Genomic DNA, 27,891 nt, shown 5'->3' with positions numbered 1-27,891 from the left:
GGTTTTGGTGCTTTCTTTTGTTGTGAAATCCTTGATGAAAGTTGAGGGGTGGGAGGAGGTTTAGCCAACCCCCTGCCTCTGTGCTGTGTAGTTCAGGCTTTTCTAGCAGCCCCCACTCCTTCCAATATGAAGTCCATCCATACTCTAAAAAGTGGAACTGGCCGTTTAATAGAACAGCTGCTCTTATGTGAACAGAGTAAGGCTTTAGGGGTTATTGGATTTAGGGGGACATTTACTAAGCAGTGATAAGAGCGGAGAAGTGAGCCAGTGGAGAAAATGCCTCATCGACCAATCAGCAGCTCTGTATAATTTTACAGTATGCAAATTATATGTTACTTCAGTGCTGATTGGTTGCCATAGGCAACTTTTCCACTGACTCACTTCTCCGCTCTTATCACTTCTTAGTAAATGTCCCCCTAAGTTTTGGGGCCACTTATTTGTGATTTGGGGAAATTCAGTGACCACGCTATTGGGGCTCAGTGTAAGAGCAGATGTTACCCTGTTAATCCTCTGTAATATCGCCTGGAATGGCTCCTGCACAAATGTTCTAGTCTAGGGAATGTAACTGGAGTAACAAGAGCCTCTTGTTGTAACCTTTAATGGATGGTGAAGAGAGCACATTTCCCCCTGTCTGACATCACTTGCAGACTGGTGACATCATGGTGATTTCCAGGCAGTGGGTGAATCAGCGTCATTAACTGCTATGACTCAGACGCAGTAATGTCCCGCCTCTGCTCCGACCCATGAATGTTTTTGGGAAGTGCAGAACATTAATGCTAAGTGCTTTGTATTTCTAGAGTGAATTCACGCTCTGCTGGTCTGTCCAGCCCTGGAGGCTTAAAGGGTAACTTCATCTAAAATCTATACATTTTACCATAGCAGAACGGTTGGTGGTCCGAGCCCGTTGACCATTTTCTTGCGTCATGATTCTGTCCAATCCGCTCCTGCGTTGCAAATGGACGTGGTACTGTTTGAATTTAAAAGGTTTCTTGTTTTGAAAGTTAGAAACCGCTGTGCTGCAGCATTGGGGGGGAAGGGGGTGGGTGAGTTCTCCAAAACTTGGATTCTCTGAAATGGAATCCATGATAGACATTGGCGAGATCCCAGCGAATCTGCTCAATTTGATTTAAAGTGGACGTTATTTAATAGGCCAAACCAACCTGGCCCGACTCGCCGTGATTTGCGGATCAATACACTGATTTTGGGTATACATACTGAATCTGTTCATAGCCCATTCCTGTAATGTCACTTTCAGTTTCTACCCCAAGAAAGTTATTTACCCGGGGACCACTAAGGAGGGGGGGGGGGGCGGGCAAAAGTGCGCATCTTTGCGCGTGTCTGGGTGATTCTGAGTGGGACGCACCTTCCCCCGTTGCTCCTGTACATACATGAAGCGGGTGTTTCTAGGGCAGCAACTCTGGGCGCGTGGAAGAGCACCGTCTTACGGGACTAACATGTCTTCGGCTGTGAATTTGTAAATGTCGTTAGTTGCTCTTTTTATAGCAGTCGGCTTGTATTTTAGCTTTGGAATCACTTCAAACAAATACGTTCTCCTTCCCAGCACACGCCTCCCCTCCGCTGCTTTGGAACCAATGATCACGGTCATGCACATCTGACAGGAGTAGATGGGAGCTTCCCCCCCAGACTGGACTGGAGGCAGATTATATCCGTCCCTGTTCTCTGGTCCTGTCAGGTCCTATAAAGTGCTCCTCAGGTCACTGGCTCAGGCTGTGGCCTAGTTTTCAGACTTAATTCTGCTTCATTAAATATTGCTGCTGCGGCAGAAAACCTCACCGTACGGTTGTTGTAAGACCTCACGTGTCCGAGCGATCGAGGAATAACTTTGAATAGGTTCAGTAATTGGATATTGCTATTTACTTTCCTATAAAACATTATTTGTGTGTATGTGTATATATATATATATATATATATATATATATATATATATATATATATATATATATATATATATACAGGTTGAGTATCCCATATCCAAATATTCCGAAATACGGAATATTCCGAAATACGGACTTTTTTGAGCGAGAGTGAGATAGTGAAACCTTTGTTTTTTGATGGCTCAATGTACACAAACTTTGTTTAATACACAAATGTATTAAAATATTGTATTAAATGACCTTCAGGCTGTGTGTATAAGGTGTATATGAAACATAAATGAATTGTGTGAATGTAGACACACTTTGTTTAATGCACAAAATTATAAAAAATATTGGCTAAAATTACCTTCAGGCTGTGTGTATAAGGTGTATATGTAACATAAATGCATTCTGTGCTTAGACTTGGGTCCCATCACCATGATATCTCATTATGGTATGCAATTATTCCAAAATACGGAAAAATCCCATATCCAAAATACCTCTGGTCCCAAGCATTTTGGATAAGGGAGACTCAACCTGTATATATATATATATATATATATATATATATATATATATATATATATATATATATATATATATAATATATTTTTTTTTAAAACCTTTTTGATATTTTTCTTTAATTGAGGCAAAATGTGAAAACATGGCAGTGCATCCAAATTTGTGCCACAATGGGTGAGATATAAATGCAGACTGTTTTTTGATATAGACACATTGGGAACAGGATGAGGACTTCCACCTGCTTTTATTATGTGTAAGGCTTTGTGTTCTGTTGGGAGTTCCCTCTGGAGAGCTTATAATTGTGGTGCGCTCCAAACGGAACGCAGCGTGGGTATATTGCAGGCTAGGGGTCCGTTGTCCCCCTATGCTGAGCTGCTTACATCATCTTCATACACAGAAATCACCATTGTTTTATACCCCAGGACATTGTAATCCATACAACCCTTTGTTTGCAGCGTTTACCCGACTCTATACTAGCATTTCTCTATCGTCCTAAGTGGATGCTGGGGTTCCTGAAAGGACCATGGGGAATAGCGGCTCCGCAGGAGACAGGGCACAAAAAAGTAAAGCTTTACTAGGTCAGGTGGTGTGCACTGGCTCCTCCCCCTATGACCCTCCTCCAGACTCCAGTTAGATTTTGTGCCCGAACGAGAAGGGTGCAATCTAGGTGGCTCTCCTAAAGAGCTGCTTAGAGAAAGTTTAGTTTAGGTTTTTTTCTTTACAGTGAGTCCTGCTGGCAACAGGATCACTGCAACGTGGGACTTAGGGGGAAAGTAGTAAACTCACCTGCATGCAGAGTGGATTTGCTGCTTGGCTACTGGACACCATTAGCTCCAGAGGGATCGAACACAGGCCCAGCCGTGGAGTCCGGTCCCGGAGCCGCGCCGCCGACCCCCTTGCAGATGCTGAAGCGTGAAGAGGTCCGGAAACCGGCGGCTGAAGACTCCTCAGTCTTCATAAGGTAGCGCACAGCACTGCAGCTGTGCGCCATTTTCCTCTCAGCACACTTCACTGGGCAGTCACTGAGGGTGCAGAGCGCTGGGGGGGGGCGCTCTGAGAGGCAAATATAAACCTTATACAAGGCTAAAAATACCTCACATATAGCCCATAGGGGCTATATGGAGATATTTAACCCCTGCCTGACTGGAAAAATAGCGGGAGAAGAACCCGCCGAAAAAGGGGCGGGGCCTATCTCCTCAGCACACGGCGCCATTTTCTGTCACAGCTCCGCTGGTCAGAACGGCTCCCAGGTCTCTCCCCTGCACTGCACTACAGAAACAGGGTAAAACAGAGAGGGGGGGCACATTAATGGCTATATATATATATATATATTAAAGCAGCTATAAGGGAGCACTTAATATAAGGATATCCCTTGTATATATAGCGCTTTGTGGTGTGTGCTGGCAGACTCTCCCTCTGTCTCCCCAAAAGGGCTAGTGGGTCCTGTCTTCATTAGAGCATTCCCTGTGAGTTTGCGGTGTGTGTCGGTACGTGGTGTCGACATGTATGAGGACGATATTGGTGTGGAGGCGGAGCAATTGCCAAATATGCAGATGTCACCCCCCAGGGGGTCGACACCAGAATGGATGCCTTTATTTGTGGAATTACGTGATGGTTTATCTTCCCTTAAACAGTCAGTTGAGGACATGAGGCGGCCGGACAATCAATTAATGCCTGTCCAGGCGCCTCAAACACCGTCAGGGGCTGTAAAACGCCCTTTGCCTCAGTCGGTCGACACAGACCCAGACACGGGCACTGATTCCAGTGACGACGGTAGAAATTCAAACGTATTTTCCAGTAGGGCCACACGTTATATGATTTTGGCAATGAAGGAGACGTTACATTTAGCTGATACTACAGATACCGTAAAACAGGGTATTATGTATGGTGTGAAAAAACTACAAACAGTTTTTCCTGAATCAGAAGAATTAAATGACGTGTGTGATGAAGCGTGGGTTGCTCCTGATAAAAAGTTGATAATTTCAAAAAAGTTATTGGCATTATACCCTTTCCCGCCAGAGGTTAGGGCGCGCTGGGAAACACCCCCTAAGGTGGACAAGGCGCTCACACGCTTATCCAAACAAGTGGCGTTACCCTCTCCTGAGACGGCCGCACTTAAGGATCCATCAGATAGAAAGATGGAAGTTATTCAAAAGAATATATACACACATGCAGGTGTTATACTACGACCAGCTATAGCAACTGCCTGGATGTGCAGTGCTGGAGTAGTTTGGTCAGAATCCCTGATTGAAAATATTGATACCCTAGATAGGGACAATGTTTTACTGTCGTTAGAACAAATAAAGGATGCATTTATCTATATGCGTGATGCACAGAGGGATATTTGCACACTGGCATCTCGGGTGAGTGCTATGTCCATTTCAGCCAGAAGAGCCTTATGGACACGACAGTGGACAGGCGATGCGGATTCAAAACGTCACATGGAGGTTTTGCCGTATAAAGGGGAGGAGTTATTTGGAGTTGGTCTATCAGACTTGGTGGCCACGGCTACTGCCGGGAAATCCACTTTTTTACCTCAAGTCACTCCCCAACAGAGAAAGGCACCGACCTTTCAACCGCAGCCTTTTCGCTCCTACAAAAATAAGAGAGCAAAGGGCTTGTCGTACCTGCCACGAGGCAGAGGAAGAGGGAAGAGACACCAACAGGCAGCTCCTTCCCAGGAACAGAAGCCCTCCCCGGCTCCTGCAAAAACCTCAGCATGACGCTGGGGCCTCTCAAGCGGACTCGGGGACAGTGGGGGGCCGTCTCAAAAATTACAGCGCGCAGTGGGCTCACTCGCAGGTAGACCCCTGGATCCTGCAGATAATATCTCAGGGGTACAGGTTGGAAATAGAGACGGATCCTCCTCATCGTTTCCTGAAGTCTGCCTTACCAACCGTCTCTTCCGAAAGGGAGAGGGTGTTGGAAGCCATTCACAAGCTGTACGCTCAGCAGGTGATAGTCAAAGTACCCCTATTACAACAAGGAAAGGGGTATTATTCCACTCTATTTGTGGTACCGAAGCCGGATGGCTCGGTAAGGCCTATTCTAAATCTGAAGTCCTTGAACCTCTACATAAAAAAGTTCAAGTTCAAGATGGAGTCACTCAGAGCAGTGATAGCGAACCTGGAAGAAGGGGACTTTATGGTATCCTTGGACATCAAGGATGCGTATCTACACGTTCCGATTTACCCCGCACACCAGGGGTACCTCAGGTTCATTGTTCAAAACTGTCACTATCAGTTTCAGACGCTGCCGTTCGGATTGTCCACGGCGCCTCGGGTCTTTACCAAGGTAATGGCCGAGATGATGATTCTTCTTCGAAGAAAAGGCGTATTAGTTATCCCATACTTGGACGATCTCCTAATAAGGGCAAGGTCCAGAGAACAGCTGGAGACAGCTTTAGCACTATCTCAAGAGGTGCTAAGACAACACGGGTGGATTCTGAATATTCCAAAATCCCATTTAATCCCGACAACTCGTCTGCTGTTCCTAGGAATGATTCTGGACACGGTTCAGAAAAAGGTTTTCCTTCCAGAGGAAAAAGCCAAGGAGTTATCCGATCTGGTCAGGAACCTCCTAAAACCAGGAAAAGTGTCAGTACATCAATGCACAAGAGTCCTGGGAAAAATGGTGGCTTCTTACGAAGCAATTCCATTCGGCAGATTCCATGCAAGAATATTCCAAAGGGATCTGTTGGACAAATGGTCAGGGTCGCATCTGCAGATGCACCTGCGAATAACCCTGTCACCAAAGACAAGGGTGTCACTTCTGTGGTGGTTGCAGAAGGCTCACCTATTAGAAGGCCGCAGATTCGGCATTCAGGATTGGATCCTGGTGACCACGGACGCCAGCCTGAGAGGCTGGGGAGCAGTCACACAAGGAAGAAACTTCCAGGGAGTATGGACGAGTCTGGAAAAGTCTCTTCACATAAACATTCTGGAACTAAGAGCAATCTACAATGCTCTAAGCCAGGCGGAACTTCTCCTGCAAGGAAAGCCGGTGTTGATTCAGTCGGACAACATCACGGCGGTCGCCCATGTAAACAGGCAGGGCGGCACAAGAAGCAGGAGTGCAATGGCAGAAGCTGCCAAGATTCTTCGCTGGGCGGAGAATCACGTGATAGCACTGTCAGCAGTGTTCATCCCGGGCGTGGACAACTGGGAAGCAGACTTCCTCAGCAGACACGATCTTCATCCGGGAGAGTGGGGTCTACATCCAGAAGTCTTCAACATGTTAATAGACCGTTGGGAAAGACCAATTGTAGACATGATGGCGTCTCGCCTCAACAAGAAACTGGACAAATATTGCGCCAGGTCAAGAGATCCACAGGCAATAGCTGTGGACGCACTGGTAACTCCTTGGGTGTACCAGTCAGTGTATGTGTTTCCTCCTCTGCCGCTCATACCAAAGGTATTGAAGATCATACGGCAAAGAAGAGTAAGAACAATACTAGTGGTTCCGGATTGGCCGAGAAGGACTTGGTATCCGGAACTTCAAGAGATGCTCACGGACGAACCGTGGCCTCTACCTCTGAGAAGGGACCTGCTACAGCAGGGTCCCTGTCTTTTTCAAGACTTACCGCGGCTGCGTTTGACGGCATGGCGGTTGAACGCCAGATCCTAAAAGGGAAAGGCATTCCAGAAGAAGTCATTCCTACCTTGATTAAGGCACGGAAGGAAGTCACCGTGAAACATTATCACCGCATTTGGCGAAAATATGTAGCGTGGTGCGAGGATCGGAGGGTTCCGACGGAGGAATTCCAACTGGGTCGTTTCCTACATTTCCTGCAATCAGGATTATCTATGGGTCTCAAATTGGGATCCATTAAGGTTCAAATTTCGGCCCTGTCAATATTCTTCCAAAAAGAATTGGCCTCTGTCCCTGAGGTCCAGACTTTTGTCAAGGGAGTACTGCATATACAGCCTCCTGTGGTGCCTCCGGTGGCACCGTGGGATCTAAATGTAGTTTTAGATTTCCTCAAATCCCATTGGTTTGAACCATTGAAAAAGGTGGATTTGAAATATCTCACATTGAAAGTGACTATGTTACTAGCCCTGGCCTCTGCCAGGAGAGTATCTGAATTGGCGGCTTTATCTTATAAAAGTCCTTATCTAATCTTCCATTCGGATAGGGCAGAACTGCGGACTCGTCCGCATTTTCTCCCTAAAGTGGTATCAGCATTTCATCTGAACCAACCTATTGTGGTGCCTGCGGCCACTAGCGACTTGGAGGACTCCAAGTTGTTGGACGTTGTCAGAGCCTTAAAAATATACATTGCAAGGACGGCTGGAGTCAGAAAATCTGACTCGCTGTTTATATTGTATGCACCCAACAAGTTGGGCGCACCTGCTTCTAAGCAGTCGATTGCTCGTTGGATTTGTAACACAATTCAACTTGCACATTCTGTGGCAGGCCTGCCACAGCCTAAAACTGTAAAAGCCCACTCCACAAGGAAGGTGGGCTCATCTTGGGCGGCTGCCCGAGGGGTCTCGGCATTACAACTCTGCCGAGCAGCTACGTGGTCGGGGGAGAACACGTTTGTAAAATTTTACAAATTTGATACCCTGGCAAAGGAGGACCTGGAGTTCTCTCATTCGGTGCTGCAGAGTCATCCGCACTCTCCCGCCCGTTTGGGAGCTTTGGTATAATCCCCATGGTCCTTTCAGGAACCCCAGCATCCACTTAGGACGATAGAGAAAATAAGAATTTACTTACCGATAATTCTATTTCTCGGAGTCCGTAGTGGATGCTGGGCGCCCATCCCAAGTGCGGATTATCTGCAATACTTGTACATAGTTATTGTTAACTAATTCGGGTTATTGTTAAGGAGCCATCTTTAAGAGGCCCTTTCTGTTGTCATACTGTTAACTGGGTTTAGATCACAAGTTGTACGGTGTGATTGGTGTGGCTGGTATGAGTCTTACCCGGGATTCAAAATGCCTCCCTTATTGTGTATGCTCGTCCGGGCACAGTACCTAACTGGAGTCTGGAGGAGGGTCATAGGGGGAGGAGCCAGTGCACACCACCTGACCTAGTAAAGCTTTACTTTTTTGTGCCCTGTCTCCTGCGGAGCCGCTATTCCCCATGGTCCTTTCAGGAACCCCAGCATCCACTACGGACTCCGAGAAATAGAATTATCGGTAAGTAAATTCTTATTTTTGTGTTGCTTTATTGCGAGGCAAGAATTCCGCACGTGTGGATGAGCGCTTACCGAGGAGCAAATGGCCCTGAGATATTAGTAGCAATCTGCAGGGAGATGCAATTTATCATCTAGGTGGGAATATAATATCTATATGCCAGGTCTCAAGTTATGACGATTAACAGTAGGCTGCAATGTGCTTGTAAACCTGTTGTGGTACTACATGTCCCAGCATTACCTTCCTGCATTGTGGTTCTGCTACAATTTCTGATGGCAGCCCTGGGTATGAGGAATGCTCTCTTGGCAAACATTAGGCTCTTTAATACCAAGTGAGCATCGTTGAAATGCCACAGCCAGCCTGAGTATTGACGTCGACCATGTACACCTCTATAAGGCCTCAGTCCATGTCGCACAACATACGTCCTGTCAAGACTAGCATGACTATGAGCTCAGTGTCCTGCAACTCCCTCCACAGCCACCAGATGTCAGTACAATGCAGCAGTTTTCCTCAGTGCTAGATGGGAGATTTGCAGTGTGACAAATCTGCACCCACTGCGTGATCCTGTCACCATGGTCCAGACTTCATGGAATGTTTCCATCACCTTGTTGAGTCCATTCCATGAAGAATTCATGCTGTCTTGGGAGCAAAGAGAGGGCCCTATATAGTGTACCTATAGTGCCATGGAGTGCTTATATACTATACACACAAACCATCCTTTTTCTGATGTCTCCGTGCCCTGTGGTAGTGGCTTGGAGATGTCTGTGTGCGCTGCAGTATGACCTCACCCTCTGCTCTCAGACGGCCGGCATGCTGTCATCTATATTGTGCAGAACACAAAGAACAATGCTGCCGTAGTACTAGCTTTATACTGGGATCTTATCTCTGACTTCCTGCAGGCAATGTTCCTGACCTTCCACTCACCAGTCTCCTCATGAGATCATTAAAGCTGTGCTCTTCCACCCTCCTCACACCTCTCTGCTGCCTTTGTGCACTTAGAGCACAGTACATATTTAACACCCCTGGTGCATTTTGCAGGTAGCCTGTATCTAAGATATGTTTAACTGTCCTGCTGGAAGCTTGAAAATGGCGTCTACAGCCTACAGTTCTCCAGATGGCAATAATCTGTGTGCGCCCTGTAGGCCTTGTGCAGTCCCTATGTACTGTAGGTACAGTGTTTGCAGTTTTGCCTGCAGGAAATGCAGGTAGCCAGGGTATCCTGAGACGCATGTCCGTAGCACATAAAGATGGAAGGTTCAACCTCTTATACGTTTCTCAGTGTTATTACATAAATGCGGATTATGCAGCAGCCATACGCTGTGAGAGCACAGCATCCTGTTCCATTGTTAGATTTTATTCCAGTGAATATGTGGCAGTAAATGGTTGGTCATACCGGCCTGCTAGCTTCCGCAGTCCAGCGGGGAGAAGTGTCACACTAATGTCCCCCAATAATCGGAGCATTAAATGCTATAGTGGGGGGCAAAAACATGAAGCATGTGCATGATAATATAACCTTTCCTAACTTTTACAGAAATCCTGACTCCATTATAACGAAACACTGTTTATTTTTATTTTTTTTGTAAAATGACTGGGAGATGAGCAAACTTTGGTTTACAAACTCCTGTGGAACTACAACTTCCAGAATGCCTCATCCTGTTGTATAGATTGCTGTCAGCAGCCATTCCCCCCCCCCCCCCAGTCCAGTGGTGATGGTTTTGCTTCCTTATCTTTTGTGTTTCCCTGACACTTAGGGATATAATACACCAAAGGTATAAACACTGAGTCCTAATCCTTTTTGCTAGCTCGGTCATTTGCGCAGAATGTACTCTCGGTATCTCAAACCATCGAATGGTTTAGAAATGTTGGTTACCTGCCATCGTTAGGGATGCAAGAATGGCAGCAAAAAACAACCAATCGGAGTGGCCCTTCCCGATGGCCGTATCGATCCTATGGTCTCGCAGATATTTGATTTAAAAGGAAAATTTCAGAGCTTCCATTATAGCGCTGGTAAGTCAGAGAGAATCAGAGAGAACCGTCAGTAATGTCTAAGCCTGCTACTAATGTGGCGTCAATGGCTATCGTTAACCGTTTACATTTGGGAGCAGTTGGATTTTTTTTTTTTTAATAAACTTTTTATTGAGACATCACTGATATCACATTACATAATAAAGATGTACAGAAATTGTAAAGTATAGTAACGCAAAAGGATTATAGCTATGGGTTGTACAGCAAATTCACATACGTCAGACTATAAAGGGCGTTACATTATAATTGAGTAATCTTTCAGTACACTGATGGTATTATACATCATAGACATAACCATAGGGCGGAGCCGCCACAATCGTCCGTTCTTAAACCAAAGATAAAGCTGGTCCTGCGCAGTTAAGTACCACGTGGTGTTCTTGAGGCTGTTATGAATGTGTAGCCGTGTATTGAGGGGTAAAGTGGAGATATAAGATTCCCAAAGATTGAAAAACCTGTCTACTTGTTTACCTCTATCAACAATAGCCTCCACCCAATCCATCCTGAATATATGGTGTAGTTTATTCAAAAATAATGGTATCTGTGGTGGTGTACTATCTATCCACCCCTGTAGAATCGTTTTTTTCCCGGCCGCACTAAAGGGCTATCAGTAGTTTTTTACATTCCGATGGCATGCGAAGAGTGGGATCAATGATACCCAAGACTGCCCACTTGGGGGTAAAGGGCACATAAATTATTAGATTAGCCTCCGCATATCTCCTAATGAGATGCCAAAAATATTGTACAATTGGACATGCCCATAAACAATGATACGTGTCTGCCTCACTTTGGTGGCACCTTGGGCAGAAGTGTGTTTCCGACGTCCCCATATGGTAGCGTCGTAACGGGGATAGATAAGTGTTGTGATACACATTAAGAAATAATTCAGTGTACATGCTTGCCGAGAGGACTTATCGGGAATATAGTAGTGCTTTTTCCATTGTTGGTATGGTCAGGCCAGGAAAGTAGGCCAACCATTTGGACATGCCACCTGTCACAGTAGCGAGAAGTTGGATTTTATGGTGGGAGGTGACGGCGGTATTGTACAGCTGCAGACGTAGAACATTGCCTTATATTACAGCTTCAGACTGAGAGATGTAGATTGTCTGTTAATCGTTGTTTTCCAGAATGCAAATAAGAGATTTGGGTCTGGAAAGTGACGGGGGTTCTGCCGCAGTCTCTGGATCACACCTTTCCAGCGAGTGTCAGATCTCCAGATGCTGAGCCCAGTGTTACTGCGGAGCGTTCTCTCTGTACCATCTGCTGTGCATCGATCACTGTAAGCACCGCCACGGCTTACAGGAACACAGGAGCTGACTGCGCCAAACTTACTCCAAGTCTTTTATTTTGCTTTCATTTCATTTCCCCCCCCCCCCTCTTTTTTCCTCACTTTCCCCACCTCCCCTCTCTCCGTTCTGATAAACTGTGCACCAGAAAAAGGCGTTTGGTCAGTAACGTGTTTGGTTATAATTTATTCAGAAGTCTGTGGCGTAGCTGCAATTAACTTATCGGGTCCCCAGGTTTCGCTTTGCTCTCTGAGAGAATGTAACATGACGTAGAGGAGGGGGCGGATGTTACAGAGCAAAAGGCACAGTATGGATTCTGCCAGGTGATGATCGCACCGAATAGAAGCAATACTGGAATAGCTTGGCTCAGATTTATCAAGTCTTGGAGAGTGATAAAGTACCAGCCAATCAGCTCCTAACTGTCATTTTTGAAACTCTGCCTGTAACATGGCAGTTAAAAGCTGATTAGCTGGTGCTTTATCATTATGCAATTTATCACCCTCCGAGGCTTAATAAATATGTGAACCCTTTTCCCTTCCCCTTTAGAACTTGTATTACGGAGTGCAAAATCTCCATTAGCTCTTAAATACATCACGTATCCCTTTAATCTATCATTATTATTGCTTTGACGTGTTTTGTAGCTGCGTATAGCAACCTGTACTTTATCACCTGTTGTGGTTGGGATTGTTTTTCCTCTCTGGCCTTATAAAATAGTAAGGGGTAGATGTATCAAAGCATGGTGAGAGATGAAGTACCAACCAATCAGCTCCTGTCGTTTATCAAACGCAGCCTGTACAACGACCACTAGAAGCTGATTGTTTAGTACTTTATCTCTCCAAGCTTTGATAAATCTCTCCCAAAGTATTTCATTGATGTTGCACAGTGGATAGCATTGTTACCTTACAACACAGTAGCACGTGAATTTATCTCCGCTGCCGTTTTCCTCCTGACGCTGGGAGTTGGCTCCCTGCCCAGCGCTGTCAGCCTGTCGTACCCAGAAAACACCCTTTCTCTATCGTCCTAGTGGATGCTGGGGTTCCTGAAAGGACCATGGGGAATAGCGGCTCCGCAGGAGACAAGGCACAAAAAGTAAAGCTTTTCCAGATCAGGTGGTGTGCACTGGCTCCTCCCCCTATGACCCTCCTCCAGACTCCAGTTAGATTTTTGTGCCCGGCCGAGAAGGGTGCAATCTAGGTGGCTCTCCTAAAGAGCTGCTTAGAAAAAGTTTAGCTTAGGTTTTTTATTTTACAGTGAGTCCTGCTGGCAACAGGATCACTGCAACGAGGGACTGAGGGGAGAAGAAGTGAACTCACCTGCGTGCAGGATGGATTGGCTTCTTGGCTACTGGACATCAGCTCCAGAGGGACGATCACAGGTACAGCCTGGATGGTCACCGGAGCCGCGCCGCCGGCCCCCTTGCAGATGCTGAAGTCAGAAGAGGTCCAAAATCGGCGGCTGAAGACTCCTGCAGTCTTCTAAAGGTAGCGCACAGCACTGCAGCTGTGCGCCATTTTCCTCTCAGCACACTTCACACGCAGTCACTGAGGGTGCAGGGCGCTGGGGGGGGGGCGCCCTGGGAGGCAAATGTAACCTATATAAAGGCTAAAAATACCTCACATATAGCCCCCAGAGGCTATATGGAGATATTTAACCCCTGCCTGGATTCACAAAATAGCGGGAGACGAGCCCGCCGGAAAAGGGGCGGGGCCTATCTCCTCAGCACACGGCGCCATTTCCTCTCACAGCTCCGCTGGTCAGGACGGCTCCCAGGTCTCTCCCCTGCACTGCACTACAGAAACAGGGTAAAACAGAGAGGGGGGGCAAATTTATGGCGATATTTTTATATATATAAAGCAGCTATAAGGGAGCACTTATTATAAGGCTATCCCTGTTATATATAGCGCTTTTGGTGTGTGCTGGCAAACTCTCCCTCTGTCTCCCCAAAGGGCTAGTGGGTCCTGTCTTCGTTAGGAGCATTCCCTGTGTGTCTGCTGTGTGTCGGTACGTGTGTGTCGACATGTATGAGGACGATATTGGTGTGGAGGCGGAGCAATTGCCAAATATGAGGATGTCACCCCCTAGGGAGTCGACACCAGAATGGATGCCTTTATTTATGGAACTACGGGATAGTGTCAACACGCTAAAGCAGTCGTTTGACGACATGAGACGGCCGGACAATCAATTAGTGCCTGTCCAGGCGACTCAAACACCGTCAGGGGCTGTAAAACGCCCTTTGCCTCAGTCGGTCGACACAGACCCAGACACAGGCACTGACTCCAGTGGTGACGGTGACGAATCAACCGTATTTTCCAGTAGGGCCACACGTTATATGATTTTGGCAATGAAGGAGGCGTTACATTTAGCTGATACTACAGGTACCACTAAACAGGGTATTATGTGGGGTGTGAAAAAACTACCTATAGTTTTTCCTGAATCAGAAGAATTAAATGACGTGTGTAATGAAGCGTGGGTTGCTCCTGATAAAAAGCTGAAAATTTCAAAGAAATTATTGGCATTATACCCTTTCCCGCCAGAGGTTAGGGAGCGCTGGGAAACATCTCCTAGGGTGGACAAGGCGCTAACACGCTTATCTAAACAAGTGGCGTTACCCTCTCCTGAGACGGCCGCACTTAAAGATCCATCAGATAGGAGGATGGAAAATATCCAAAAAAGTATATACACACATGCAGGTGTTATACTACGACCAGCTATAGCGACTGCCTGGATGTGCAGTGCTGGGGTAGTTTGGTCAGAGTCCCTGATTGAAAATATTGATACCCTGGACAGGGACAATATTTTACTGTCGTTAGAACAAATAAAGGATGCATTTCTTTATATGCGTGATGCACAGAGGGATATCTGCACACTGGCATCACGGGTAAGTGCTATGTCCATTTCGGCCAGAAGAGCTTTATGGACGCGACAGTGGACAGGCGATGCGGATTCAAAACGGCATATGGAAGTTTTGCCGTATAAAGGGGAGGAGTTATTTGGAGTCGGTCTATCAGATTTGGTGGCCACGGCTACAGCCGGGAAATCCACCTTTCTACCTCAAGTCACTCCCCAGCAGAAAAAGGCACCGACTTTTCAACCGCAGCCCTTTCGTTCCTTTAAAAATAAGAGAGCAAAGGGCTATTCATATCTGCCACGAGGCAGAGGTCGAGGGAAGAGACAGCAACAGGCAGCTCCTTCCCAGGAACAGAAGCCCTCCCCGGCTTCTACAAAAGCCTCAGCATGACGCTGGGGCTTCTCAAGCGGACTCGGGGACGGTGGGCGGTCGTCTCAAAAATTACAGCGCGCAGTGGGCTCACTCGCAAGTAGATCCCTGGATCCTGCAGATAATATCTCAGGGGTACAGGTTGGAATTAGAGACAGATCCACCTCGCCGTTTCCTGAAGTCTGCTTTACCAACGTCCCCCTCCGAAAGGGAGACGGTTTTGGAAGCCATTCACAAGCTGTACTCTCAGCAGGTGATAGTCAAGGTACCTCTTCTACAACAAGGGAAGGGGTATTATTCCACTCTTTTTGTGGTACCGAAGCCGGATGGCTCGGTAAGGCCTATTCTAAATCTGAAGTCCTTGAACCTGTACATAAAGAAGTTCAAGTTCAAAATGGAGTCACTCAGAGCAGTGATAGCGAACCTGGAAGAGGGGGATTTTATGGTATCCTTGGACATCAAGGATGCGTATCTCCACGTTCCAATTTACCCCTCACACCAGGGGTACCTCAGGTTCGTTGTACAAAACTGTCACTATCAGTTTCAGACGCTGCCGTTCGGATTGTCCACGGCACCTCGGGTCTTTACAAAGGTAATGGCCGAGATGATGATTCTTCTTCGAAGAAAAGGCATATTAATTATCCCATACTTGGACGATCTCCTAATAAGAGCAAGGTCCAGAGAACAGCTAGAGATGGGATTAGCACTGTCTCAAGAAGTGCTAAAACAGCACGGGTGGATTCTGAATATTCCAAAATCCCAGTTAATGCCGACAACTCGTCTGCTGTTCCTAGGGATGATTCTGGACACGGTTCAGAAAAAGGTTTTTCTCCCGGAGGAAAAAGCCAAGGAGTTATCCGAGCTTGTCAGGAACCTCCTAAAACCAGGAAAGGTGTCTGTACATCAATGCACAAGAGTCCTGGGAAAAATGGTGGCTTCTTACGAAGCAATTCCATTCGGCAGATTCCACGCAAGAATTTTCCAAAGGGATCTGTTGGACAAATGGTCAGGGTCGCATCTTCAGATGCACCTGCGGATAACCCTGTCTCCAAGGACAAGGGTGTCTCTTCTGTGGTGGTTGCAGAGTGCTCATCTATTGGAGGGCCGCAGATTCGGCATACAGGATTGGATCCTGGTGACCACGGACGCCAGCCTGAGAGGCTGGGGAGCAGTCACACAAGGAAGAAACTTCCAGGGAGTATGGACGAGCCTGGAAACGTCTCTTCACATAAACATTCTGGAACTAAGAGCAATCTACAATGCTCTAAGCCAGGCAGAACCTCTGCTTCAGGGAAAACCGGTGTTGATCCAGTCGGACAACATCACGGCAGTCGCCCATGTGAACAGACAGGGCGGCACAAGAAGCAGGAGTGCAATGGCAGAAGCTGCAAGGATTCTTCGCTGGGCAGAGAATCATGTGATAGCACTGTCAGCAGTGTTCATCCCGGGAGTGGACAACTGGGAAGCAGACTTCCTCAGCAGACACGATCTTCACCCGGGAGAGTGGGGACTTCATCCAGAAGTCTTCCACATGCTGGTAACCCGTTGGGAAAGACCAATGGTGGATATGATGGCGTCTCGCCTCAACAAAAAACTGGACAGGTATTGCGCCAGGTCAAGAGATCCGCAGGCAATAGCTGTGGACGCGCTGGTAACGCCTTGGGTGTACCAGTCGGTGTATGTGTTTCCTCCTCTGCCTCTCATACCAAAAGTATTGAGAATTATACGGCAAAGAGGCGTAAGAACGATACTAGTGGTTCCGGATTGGCCAAGAAGGACTTGGTACCCGGAACTTCAAGAGATGATCACGGAAGATCCGTGGCCTCTACCTCTAAGGAGGGACTTGCTTCAGCAGGGTCCCTGTCTGTTTCAAGACTTACCGCGGCTGCGTTTGACGGCATGGCGGTTGAACGCCGGATCCTAAAGGAAAAAGGCATGCCGGAAGAAGTCATTCCTACTTTGATTAAAGCAAGGAAGGAAGTAACCGTGCAACATTATCACCGAATTTGGCGAAAATATGTTGCGTGGTGCGAAGATCGGAGTGCTCCGACGGAGGAATTTCAACTGGGTCGATTCCTACATTTCCTGCAATCAGGATTGTCTATGGGTCTCAAATTGGGATCTATTAAGGTTCAAATTTCGGCCCTGTCGATTTTCTTTCAAAAAGAATTGGCTTCAGTCCCTGAAGTCCAGACCTTTGTTAAGGGAGTGCTGCATATACAGCCTCCTGTGGTGCCTCCAGTGGCACCGTGGGATCTCAATGTGGTTTTGGACTTTCTAAAATCTCATTGGTTTGAACCACTAAAAAAGGTGGATTTGAAATATCTCACATGGAAAGTGACCATGCTTCTAGCCCTGGCTTCGGCCAGGAGAGTGTCAGAACTGGCAGCTTTATCTTACAAAAGCCCATATCTGATTTTCCATTCGGACAGGGCAGAACTGCGGACTCGTCCGCATTTTCTCCCTAAGGTGGTGTCAGCATTTCATCTGAACCAGCCTATTGTAGTGCCTGCGGCTACAAGTGACTTGGAGGACTCCAAGTTACTGGACGTTGTCAGAGCATTAAAAATATATATTGCAAGGACAGCTGGAGTCAGAAAATCTGACTCGTTGTTTATATTGTATGCACCCAACAAGATGGGTGCTCCTGCGTCTAAGCAGACGATTGCTCGTTGGATCTGTAGCACAATCCAACTTGCACATTCTGTGGCAGGCCTGCCACAGCCTAAATCTGTAAAGGCCCACTCCACAAGGAAGGTGGGCTCATCTTGGGCGGCTGCCCGAGGGGTCTCGGCATTACAACTTTGCCGAGCAGCTACGTGGTCAGGGGAGAACACGTTTGTAAAATTTTACAAATTTGATACTCTGGCTAAGGAGGACCTGGAGTTCTCTCATTCGGTGCTGCAGAGTCATCCGCACTCTCCCGCCCGTTTGGGAGCTTTGGTATAATCCCCATGGTCCTTTCAGGAACCCCAGCATCCACTAGGACGATAGAGAAAATAAGATTTTACTTACCGATAAATCTATTTCTCGGAGTCCGTAGTGGATGCTGGGCGCCCATCCCAAGTGCGGATTATCTGCAATAATTGTACATAGTTATTGTTAACAAATTCGGGTTATTGTTGAAGGAAGCCATCTTTCAGAGGCTCCGCTGTTATCATACTGTTAACTGGGTTTAGATCACAAGTTGTACGGTGTGATTGGTGTGGCTGGTATGAGTCTTACCCGGGATTCAAAATCCTCCCTTATTGTGTACGCTCGTCCGGGCACAGTACCTAACTGGAGTCTGGAGGAGGGTCATAGGGGGAGGAGCCAGTGCACACCACCTGATCTGGAAAAGCTTTACTTTTTGTGCCTTGTCTCCTGCGGAGCCGCTATTCCCCATGGTCCTTTCAGGAACCCCAGCATCCACTACGGACTCCGAGAAATAGATTTATCGGTAAGTAAAATCTTATTTTTCCCTCCGGGTGCGATTAGTATTATTATTGGGAGAGTTTGAGATTTGAAAAATAAGGATAAGGGATTCCCAGTGCCATAATGTAGACGGTCTGTTTAATTGTGACCTCTTCTTCTTTCCAATAGCAGCTGGTTCATGCACAGAACACCTTGTGTCCGTTTCTAAACCCCATGCAGTGATCGGTGCAGTGACAGGATTGTGTAATGCAATGTGCACCGCTCCTGGAATCACTCGCTAATGAATGTTTTGTTTCCTCTATAGTGCCGTGGGCCCTTGCGGGGTGAATCCTGTCTTTACATGTATTATGGGAGAGCCAGTGTTTGTGTGACGGCTTCCGTCTGCCTGATGCAAGACTGAGCACTTGTGTCATGAGACTGTCCCCAGAGTATAGCAGATGCTACTGATTGCTCACCGGAACGCAGAACACACACGCACACGCTGAAAAAACATATAGCCACCACAGACACAATGCTAGCTGATCCGGAATTGGTTTACATATGTAAGCCGTGGTAAAGGGCCCTATACACTAATGCGACATGTCGGATCCTCATGTCGCAGCAGATCACGCCAGCAGCCACCCGGGCGGCAGGGTCACATAAGATACATCTTATGCGGTCCTTTTGCTTACGATGTATCTTGTGCCATCCCAGCCATGCCTGCACGGTCCGACATGTCGCTAGTGCAGCAGTCAATCTAGGGGATCCGATCCGATGCTCACAAGATCGCACATCGGATTGGATGTAAAACACATACGGAATGACCGAAATCGGACATTAGAATTTTAGTGCATGGGGCCCTCAAGACTTGTCACATGTATTTGCCGCGTTGTGAAGGCCTAACTATTTTAGGCCTTAAGTGGTTTCGCTGTGTGCGTGCGTGTGTACACCTACAGACTGTGCACAGGAAATAAAGCTCCGCCAGCATCAGAACGTTATGTAAAACCTTTGCTGGGTTTGACATTCCAGAAACTTTTCAGATTTAAATTTTAAGAATGTAGTTTAAGGGTCTTCAGTTTGGATTATATTTTGTAATTGCCGTATTTGTCTTGTTCAGGTGATTTTCCCATGGCAGGTGTCGGGAAACCTAACCGACCTGTCACTGCCGTTGGTAGCAGGGGTCTCTATCCCCGGGCTCATCGGATCAGGAGGTCTGGGATTAAACTTCCTAGCGATGGATCCTGGATAGGGAAGACCGTAGCTCTTGTTCGTAAGACGGCGGTCTGAGAAATGAAGAGGCTGCTTGTTTTACGGAGAGGCTTGAATCCAGTAGGAAGAATAAAAATGGTTGTAAGCAGAGAAGCATTTAAGCTTGTTTATCCCTAAAACACAGGTTCTCAAACTCTGTCCTCAGAACCCCAAACAGCTTATGTTTTGCAGGTTTCCTCACAGAATCACAAGTGAAATAATTAGCTCCACCTGTGGGTATTTTAAAATGTGTCGGTGAGTATTGAGTATGGGATACGGTCGTTAGGTCGACAGTCATTAGGTCAACCACTGAAGGTGGTCACTTTACGAAGAAAACACAAAAAAAGTCCAAAAACTCATGTCGACCTAGTGTATGTCGACCTAATGCCCATGTCGACTGTGATCGACTTAATGACTGTCGACCTAAGTTGAGTCGACCCAACGGCCCATACCCTTGAGTACACCTGTGCACCTGCTGGGTGACCTGCGAAACGTGAACTGTGTGGGGTCCTGAGGACCGAGTTTGAGAACCACTGCCATAAAAGGTAACCAAATCCTAAACCTTACACCGGTGGTTCCCAAACTCTGATCTCAAGGACCCCACACAGTTCATGTTTTCCAGGTCACCCAGCAGGTGCACAGGTGTACTCATTACTCACTGACACATTTGAAAAGATCCACAGGTGGACCAAATTATTTCACTTGTGATTCTGTGAGGAGATCTGGAAAACATGAACGGTTGGTGGTCCTTGAGGGACTGAGTTTGGGAACCACCACCTTACCTGCCAGACCTGATCCAAGCAGAAGACCTAGCCATAAGTATATCCTTAGCTATAATACCACCTGAACATTATCAGATCGGCCTTTCTAAAGGGCCATACACGCTTGGCGCTATTGATGGACGATATGAATGAGAGAGTTCAAAAGTGAACGATAAATCGCTCAATGCGGATGCATTAACGATGAATGATGAACGGGCTGCAGTCGTTCATTGTTGGTTGATCATCGTTTATTCATGCAAGCCAATCTGGATGATATCGATGTAATGTCATATTGTACAAATCGCCATAAAAATCATTCAGTGTGCATGTTAAAAATCGTTGATGTAAAATCGACCAAAGATCGTATCGTTGATCGCCAAATCGCCAGGTGTTTAGGGTCCTTTAGCCGTTGGTTATGCGGCATAATTGTAAAACTTTTTTTTTTTTTCTTCTTTTGTTGATGGTGTTTGTTGTCACCCATGGTTTTTCTAGTACGCATGAACCCCAATCAACAGCCATGATCATATGGGGCATTTGCAACCTGGGTATCTGAAAATAAAAGGCGTGATGGCAGTGACCCTTAGATCACACCTAATCTCGCCCCTCTGCCGTTTGGCTGTCCCCTCGTTAGCGATGAGCGATTCCCACTAGGATAAGAATTGCTGACTATGAAGAGCTGGAATACTTTATTAAATGCTGCCCTTGCTTGCATGCCAACAATGTAACCCTGTCGTAAATATATATTGTTTTCCCATTTAATTTCCTTTGGATTTTGCTCTCCGTGGTGACTTACTAATTGGCCATTAATTAGGAAACGTGTGATAGGTTTTATCTATATAGTGTATTTCAGAGATCCTGCGCGTTGTTCAGTGCTGTACTGGTAAAGTAGCAATCTGTGCCTGTAGTGTACACGGTAAGGTACAGGTACCACCCTTATTTTTTGCATGCAGAGTAAATACTCTCTGCCTTTGCATGTAGCCCACAAGTACTGGACAGCTTTATTTTTGCCCTGCATGGTAGATATGAGTTAGTACACGCCCATCCTTCAACTAATCACTTGTATACGACTTTCTGCTGATTGCTGAGCAGTGTGTCCCGGCTTCACCCCCTCCTGACTCCCGCACACGCATACGATTCTGCCGTGCAGTGTGTGTGCAGGCTTCCATAGGATGGGGATGTCGAACCTAGAACTATTAAACAGTACATAAGATGCGACCTCCTGATCCCGGCCGTTGTAGGAGCGTTATAAGCCATTTATTGGCTGACACTCCTGCATCGGCACTGCATACACACTTACACAATATTGGGCCCATCAGAAGAACAGGCCCACGATTTTATAGGTGTGTACCCCACTTAAATCTCTCTGCATCTGCCCCACCGGCAGTGCAGCATGGTATTCCCCATGTGCACAGTCACTAGCTCCTTTTTGCTTTATTCCCACCTCAGAATCGGCCCCCTGCGGACATTTATCAAGTCATGGAGAGAGCGATAAGAGAATTTTCTCATAGTAATCCGCTTCTGTCATCTTTCCAGCCGTCCTGTAAAATGACAAAGTGACCGGCTGGTTCTCTGGGGCCTCTGTACTAAAGCTGGGTAGATGCTGATGTGATGTCTGCCCGCTGGGACCTGGGTACACATTGAGCGATGTTAATGAAGGATGGAACTATCTCTGTTCCGTCCTTCAGTAGCATACGTGTGATCACTAGCGATATCCCCAGGTTTAACGTGTAGCACGTCAAACCTGACGTCGCTCGTGACCTTAGGTTTCCGCATATGCCCTGATGTGAGCTATATGTTGATCCGATCTGCTGAATCCGACAACCTATTGCCCAGTGCAGCCTGCTGAAGCCTTGGGGGCGGATCAATTGTTTTGCGCGCCCAATCTCCAGTCTAAAGTGACAGGTGCAATTCAATTTATTTTTTTTATCACGCTAGTCTCACCCACACACACCAGGTTTAGGTGCATTAAGTGGAGAAACCTGACCAAAGTGCTGGGCGCAACGTGAAAAGTGCCATTTGCACGCTCAAACGGGTCGCTATGCACATTTCAGCTCACCAGCACGGGGGAGCTGCAAACTGAAATGTCTCCTCGTGGCTCAGCGTGCCTAAACGGAGCAACAATTGAATTGCTCCAATGGGAACCCATCTAGTGGTGGCGGCGGGAAAAATCAATTGAATTCCCACCTTGGAGAGAGAGTACCAACCAACCAGCCACGTTACTGGATGCGTTTGAAAAATAAGTTACTGTAGGAGCTGCTAGGCTGCTACTTTCTCTTTCTCTTTCTCTCTCTCTCTCTCTCTCTCTCTCTCTCTCTCTCTCTCTCTCTCTCTCTCTCTCTCTCTCTCTCTCTCTCTCTCTCTCTCTCTCTCGTTTAGTACATTGGCCCCTTTATCTCTCTCCACTTCATCTCTCATCTCCCCATTCCTCCCCTGTGAAGGAACAGTAGAGACGTCAGATGTTCGGCAGCGCATACACTGACCAATGTGACTAACCTATGATCTGATCAGTCCTGCATGTTGGAAGACTTTATATGCCCGACCGTCCAGTCATCGCTGATAGCTCACGGCCATACACTCTGCATTATAATCAGCAGATCGGGCTGAAATTTTTTTTTTCTTTTGTATAATCAATTTTTATTAAAGATTTTAAAGGACATGAACAAAGAAAGAAAGACACAAATGTAATTACAAATCTAGAATCACCTTATGCAAGTAAAGGTACTACACACAAATCCGATTGTACAAATGCCTGATGAAGAGAGAGAGTACCAGTAGCAATAGAGAAACCATCAAAGGCACTATATACCCAGTGGGCGGGCATTCAGAGCAGAATATCCGAGAAGCAAGAGATACTCTAATGAAATATCGCAGGGGAATCTTGCTGTATCTGCGTAAGGCCTGTAATGCACATCGGCAATAAAAGGTGTTTTCAAACATGTGAAACATAAAAACTAAAAAAGAAAAACAAAAAAACAGAAAGCCGATAGGCCTCAGGGATAGAAGCTAGAAGTAGTAGGAAGGAAGAAAAAGAGAGAAAGGAAAAGGAGGTGCTAGAGAAGTAATAGGGACCACTTAAAAAGTAATGTGAAACAGAGGGATAGAGAAACTAACTACCATCCAAGGGAGTAGCCATGTAGGCCTGGGAAGCCTTGTACTCAAGCCAGGGGGACCACCTGGAATTAAATTCACGAGATTTGCCTATCGATGAGAGGAACGGGTCTTCCATTCTCATGAAGTAATCTAGTTTAGTGAACCATGTGCGACTCGTGGGAGGGAAACGGGACCTCCACATGGCCGGGATTACAGCCTGCGCCGCACTACTCAAATGTCGCAGCAGGGAATGTTTGTGTCGGGACACTGGAATATTGGAGTGGTTAATAAGCCGGAATGCTGGGTCCTGTGGGATTTGAGTCTTAAGAATAACCTGGGAGATGTGCATAACCTCCCGCCAGAAGGGTTGGATCAGGGGGCATGTCCACCAAATATGTAGGAGGGTGCCAGATGGGGAAGAGCAGCGCCAGCAGTGGGCTGATGAGGAGGGGTACATGGCATGGAGGATGGAGGGATGTCTGTACTACCGTGTCACTACTGTATATTGAGTCTCCCTGATCTGGACAAAAACAGAACTCGTATGGGTTTTCAAGAAATTTTTTTCCCAGTCTCTCGGCGACAAGGAATGATAATTGCATAATTAATAAACTCGAGATGATGCATAAGATGACGTCTTTTTACCTGCAGTACTCTGAGACCACAGTGATTGCCGTTGACTTTAGTCAGGTTTGCTTTACAAAAAGATCTCGTCCTGTGATCCAGTGTTCAAAAACACGCAGCAGGATTGTCATGGTGCTGGCGTTCGGGGGCGTTGACGGGAAGTGTTCCAGAAAATGGGGTCGCCTGCCTCGATTTCTGGGCGTGCTGAATCCAGTGGCGGTTTGCGACGCAGTATCCCTGGCCCCAGCAGCGTAATTTTGCCGGACATCCTAAGTAACCTGAGGATGTCCGAGGTTCACGAAGTTAAACCAGCGATGCGTCTTCAGCAGCGGATCACAGAAGCCGGCAGTGGGCGTCTCTTCACTTAAGAGGCCTCCTAAAGCTTTAGCGTAATTTCCCACAGGTGCTGCGTACAAAGACGCGACTCTGCCATCAGTTGCACCCACGAATCGACCGCTTAAAGTGTTAATTTCTCTTGACGTCCTAAGTGGATGCTGGGACTCCGTAAGGCACAACTAAAGAAAGCTTTAGGACTACCTGGTGTGCACTGGCTCATCCCACTATGATCCTCCTCCAGACCTCAGTTAGAATCCTGTGCCCGGCTGAGCTGGATGCACACTAGGGGCTCTCCTGAGCTCCTAGAAAGAAAGTATATTTTAGGTTTTTTATTTTACAGTGAGATCTGCTGGCAACAGACTCACTGCAGCGAGGGACTAAGGGGAGAAGAAGCGAACCTACCTGACTGGAGATAGTTTGGGCTTCTTAGGCTACTGGACACCATTAGCTCCAGAGGGATCGAACACAGGACCCGACCTCGATCGTTCGGTCCCGGAGCCGCGCCGCCGTCCCCCTTACAGAGCCAGAAGCAAGAAGTGGTCCGGAAAATCGGCGGCAGAAGACCTCGGTCTTCAACAAAGCAGCGCACAGCACTGCAGTTGTGCGCCATTGCTCCTCATGCACACCTCACACTCCGGTCACTGATGGGTGCAGGGCGCTGGGGGGGGGGGGGCGCCCTGAGCAGCAATATAAACACCTTGGCTGGCAAATCATCACAATATATAGTCCCAGGGCTATATATGTGATAAATTACCCCTGCCAGAATTCCTGAAAAAAGCGGGAGAAAAGTCCGCCGAAAAAGGGGCTGGGCTAACTCCCTCAGCACACTGGCGCCATTTTTTCTTCACAGTGCAGCTGGAAGACAGCTCTCCCCTGTAGTTTTCAGGCTCAAAGGGTTAAAAAGAGAGGGGGGGCACTAAATTTAGGCGCAATATGTGTATACAAGCAGCTATTGGGGGGGAAAATCACTCAGTTATAGTGTTAATCCCTGCATTATATAGCGCTCTGGTGTGTGCTGGCATACTCTCTCTCTGTCTCCCCAAAGGACTTTGTGGGGTCCTGTCCTCAGTCAGAGCATTCCCTGTGTGTGTGCGGTGTCGGTGCGGCTGTGTCGACATGTTGGATGAGGAAGGTTACGTGGAGGCGGAGCAGAGGCCGATAAATGGGATGTCGAGTGGATGGATAGGTGGAAGGTATTAACAGACAATGTCAACTCCTTACATAAAAGGCTGGATGACGTAACAGCTGTGGGACAGCCGGCTTCTCAGCCCGCGCCTGCCCAGGCGTCTCAAAGGCCATCAGGGGCTCAAAAAAAACGCCCGTTACCTCAGATGGCAGACACAGATGTCGACATGGAGTCTGACTCCAGTGTCGACGAGATTGAGACATATACACAATCCACTAGGAACATCCGTTGCATGATCTCTGCAATGAAAAATGTGTTACACATTTCTGACATGAACCCAAGTACCACATAAAAGGGGTTTTATGTTTGGGGAGAAAAAGCAGCCAGTGTTTTGTTCCCCCATCAGATGAGTGAATGAAGTGTGTAAAGAAGCGTGGGTTCCCCCGATAAGAAACTGGTAATTTCTAAAAAGTTACTGATGGCGTACCCTTTCCCGCCAGAGGATAGGTCACGTTGGGAGATATCCCCTAGGGTGGATAAGGCGCTCACACGTTTGTCAAAAAAGGTGACACTGCTGTCTTAGGATATGGCCACTTTGAAGGAGCCTGCTGATAAAAAGCAGGAGGCTATCCTGAAGTCTGTATATACACACTCAGGTACTATACTGAGACCTGCAATTGCCTCAGCATGAATAGTGCTGCTGCAGCGTGGTCTGATACCCTGTCAATATTAATACCCTAGACAGAGATAATATTTTGCTAACATAGAGCACATTAAGGACGTCGTCTTATATATGAGGGATGCACAGAGGGATATTCACCGGCTGGCATCCAGAATTAAGGCAATGTCCATTCTGCCAGGAGGGTATTAGAGGGTATTAGAGACCCGGCAGTGGACAGGTGATGCTGACTTTAAAAGGCACATGGAGATTCTGCCTTATAAGGGTGAGAAATTGTTTGGGGATGGTCTCTGGGACCTCGTATCCACAGCAACAGCTGGGAAGAATTTTTTTTTACCTCGGGTTTCCTCACAGCCTAAGAAAGCACAGTATTTTCAGGTACAGTCCTTTCGGCTTCAGAAAAGCAAGCGGGTCAAAGGCGCTTCCTTTCTGCACAGAGACAAGGGAAGAAGGAAAAAGCTGCACCAGACAGCCAGTTCCCAGGATCAAAAATCTTCCCCCGCTTCCTCTGAGTCCACCGCATGACGCTGGGGCTCCACAGGTGGAGACAGGTGCGGTGGGGGCGCATCTCGGGAACTTCAGGGACCAGTGGGCTTGCCCACAGGTGGATCCCTAGGTTCTGCAAGTAGTATCACAGGGATACAAGCTGGAGTTCGAGGCGACTCCCCCTCGCCGTTACCTCACATCAGCCTTGCCTGCTGCCCTCGGAGAAAGGGAGGTAGTACTGGCGGCAATTCACAAGCTGTACTTCCAGCAGGTTAAATCAAGGTACCCCTCCTTCAACAAGGCCGGGGTTACTATTCCAAAATGTTTGTGGTACCGAAACCATACGGTTCGGTGAGACCCATTCTAAAATTTAAATCCTTGAACACTTATATACGAAGGTTCAAGTTCAAAATGGAATCGCTCAGGGCGATTATTGCAAGCCTGGAGAATTTCATGGTATCACTGGACATCAAGGATGCTTACCTGCATGTCCCTATTTACCCTCCTCACCAGGAGTACCTCAAAATTGTGGTACAGGTTTGTCATTACCAATTCCAGACGTTGCTGTTGGTCTGTCCCCGGCACCGAGGGTATTTACCAAGGTAATGGCCGAAATAATTATCCCGTACTTGGACGATCTCCTTATAAAGGCGAGGTCCAGGGAGCAGTTGTTCGTCGGAGTAGCACTATCTCGGGAAGTGCTACAACAGCACGGCTGGATTCTGAATATTCCAAAGTCGCAGCTGGTTCATACGACGCGTCTACTGTTCCTGGGTATGGTTCTGGACACAGAACAAGAAAAAAGGGTTTCTCCCGGAGGAGAAGTCCAAGGAGTTGTCGTCTCTAGACAGAGACCTCCTAATACAAATACAGGTGTCGGTGCATCAATGCACGTGAGCCCTGGGAAAGATGGTAGCTTCTTACGAAGAAAAGCCATTCGGCAGGTTCCATGCAAGGATCTTCCAGTGGGATCTGTTGGACAAGTGGTCCGGGTCGCATCTTCAGATGCATCGGCGGATAACCCTGTCTCCAAGGGCCAGGGTGTCGCTGTTGTGGTGGCTGCAGAGGGCTCATCTTCTAGAGGGCCGCA

At 47.2% G+C, this 27,891-nt stretch overlaps 1 protein-coding gene across 5 annotated transcripts in view; it reads left to right on the top strand.

Annotated features, from left to right (window-relative positions):
• Positions 1-27,891, top strand: part of ZHX2 (zinc fingers and homeoboxes 2) — a 115,143-nt gene that overhangs the window by 66,573 nt on the left and 20,679 nt on the right. The window lies entirely within an intron of this gene.

Source organism: Pseudophryne corroboree, chromosome 5, assembly GCF_028390025.1.
Source record: "Pseudophryne corroboree isolate aPseCor3 chromosome 5, aPseCor3.hap2, whole genome shotgun sequence".
Classification (NCBI taxonomy): domain Eukaryota; kingdom Metazoa; phylum Chordata; class Amphibia; order Anura; family Myobatrachidae; genus Pseudophryne; species Pseudophryne corroboree.
This window is presented reverse-complemented; position numbering and strand designations above follow the sequence as displayed.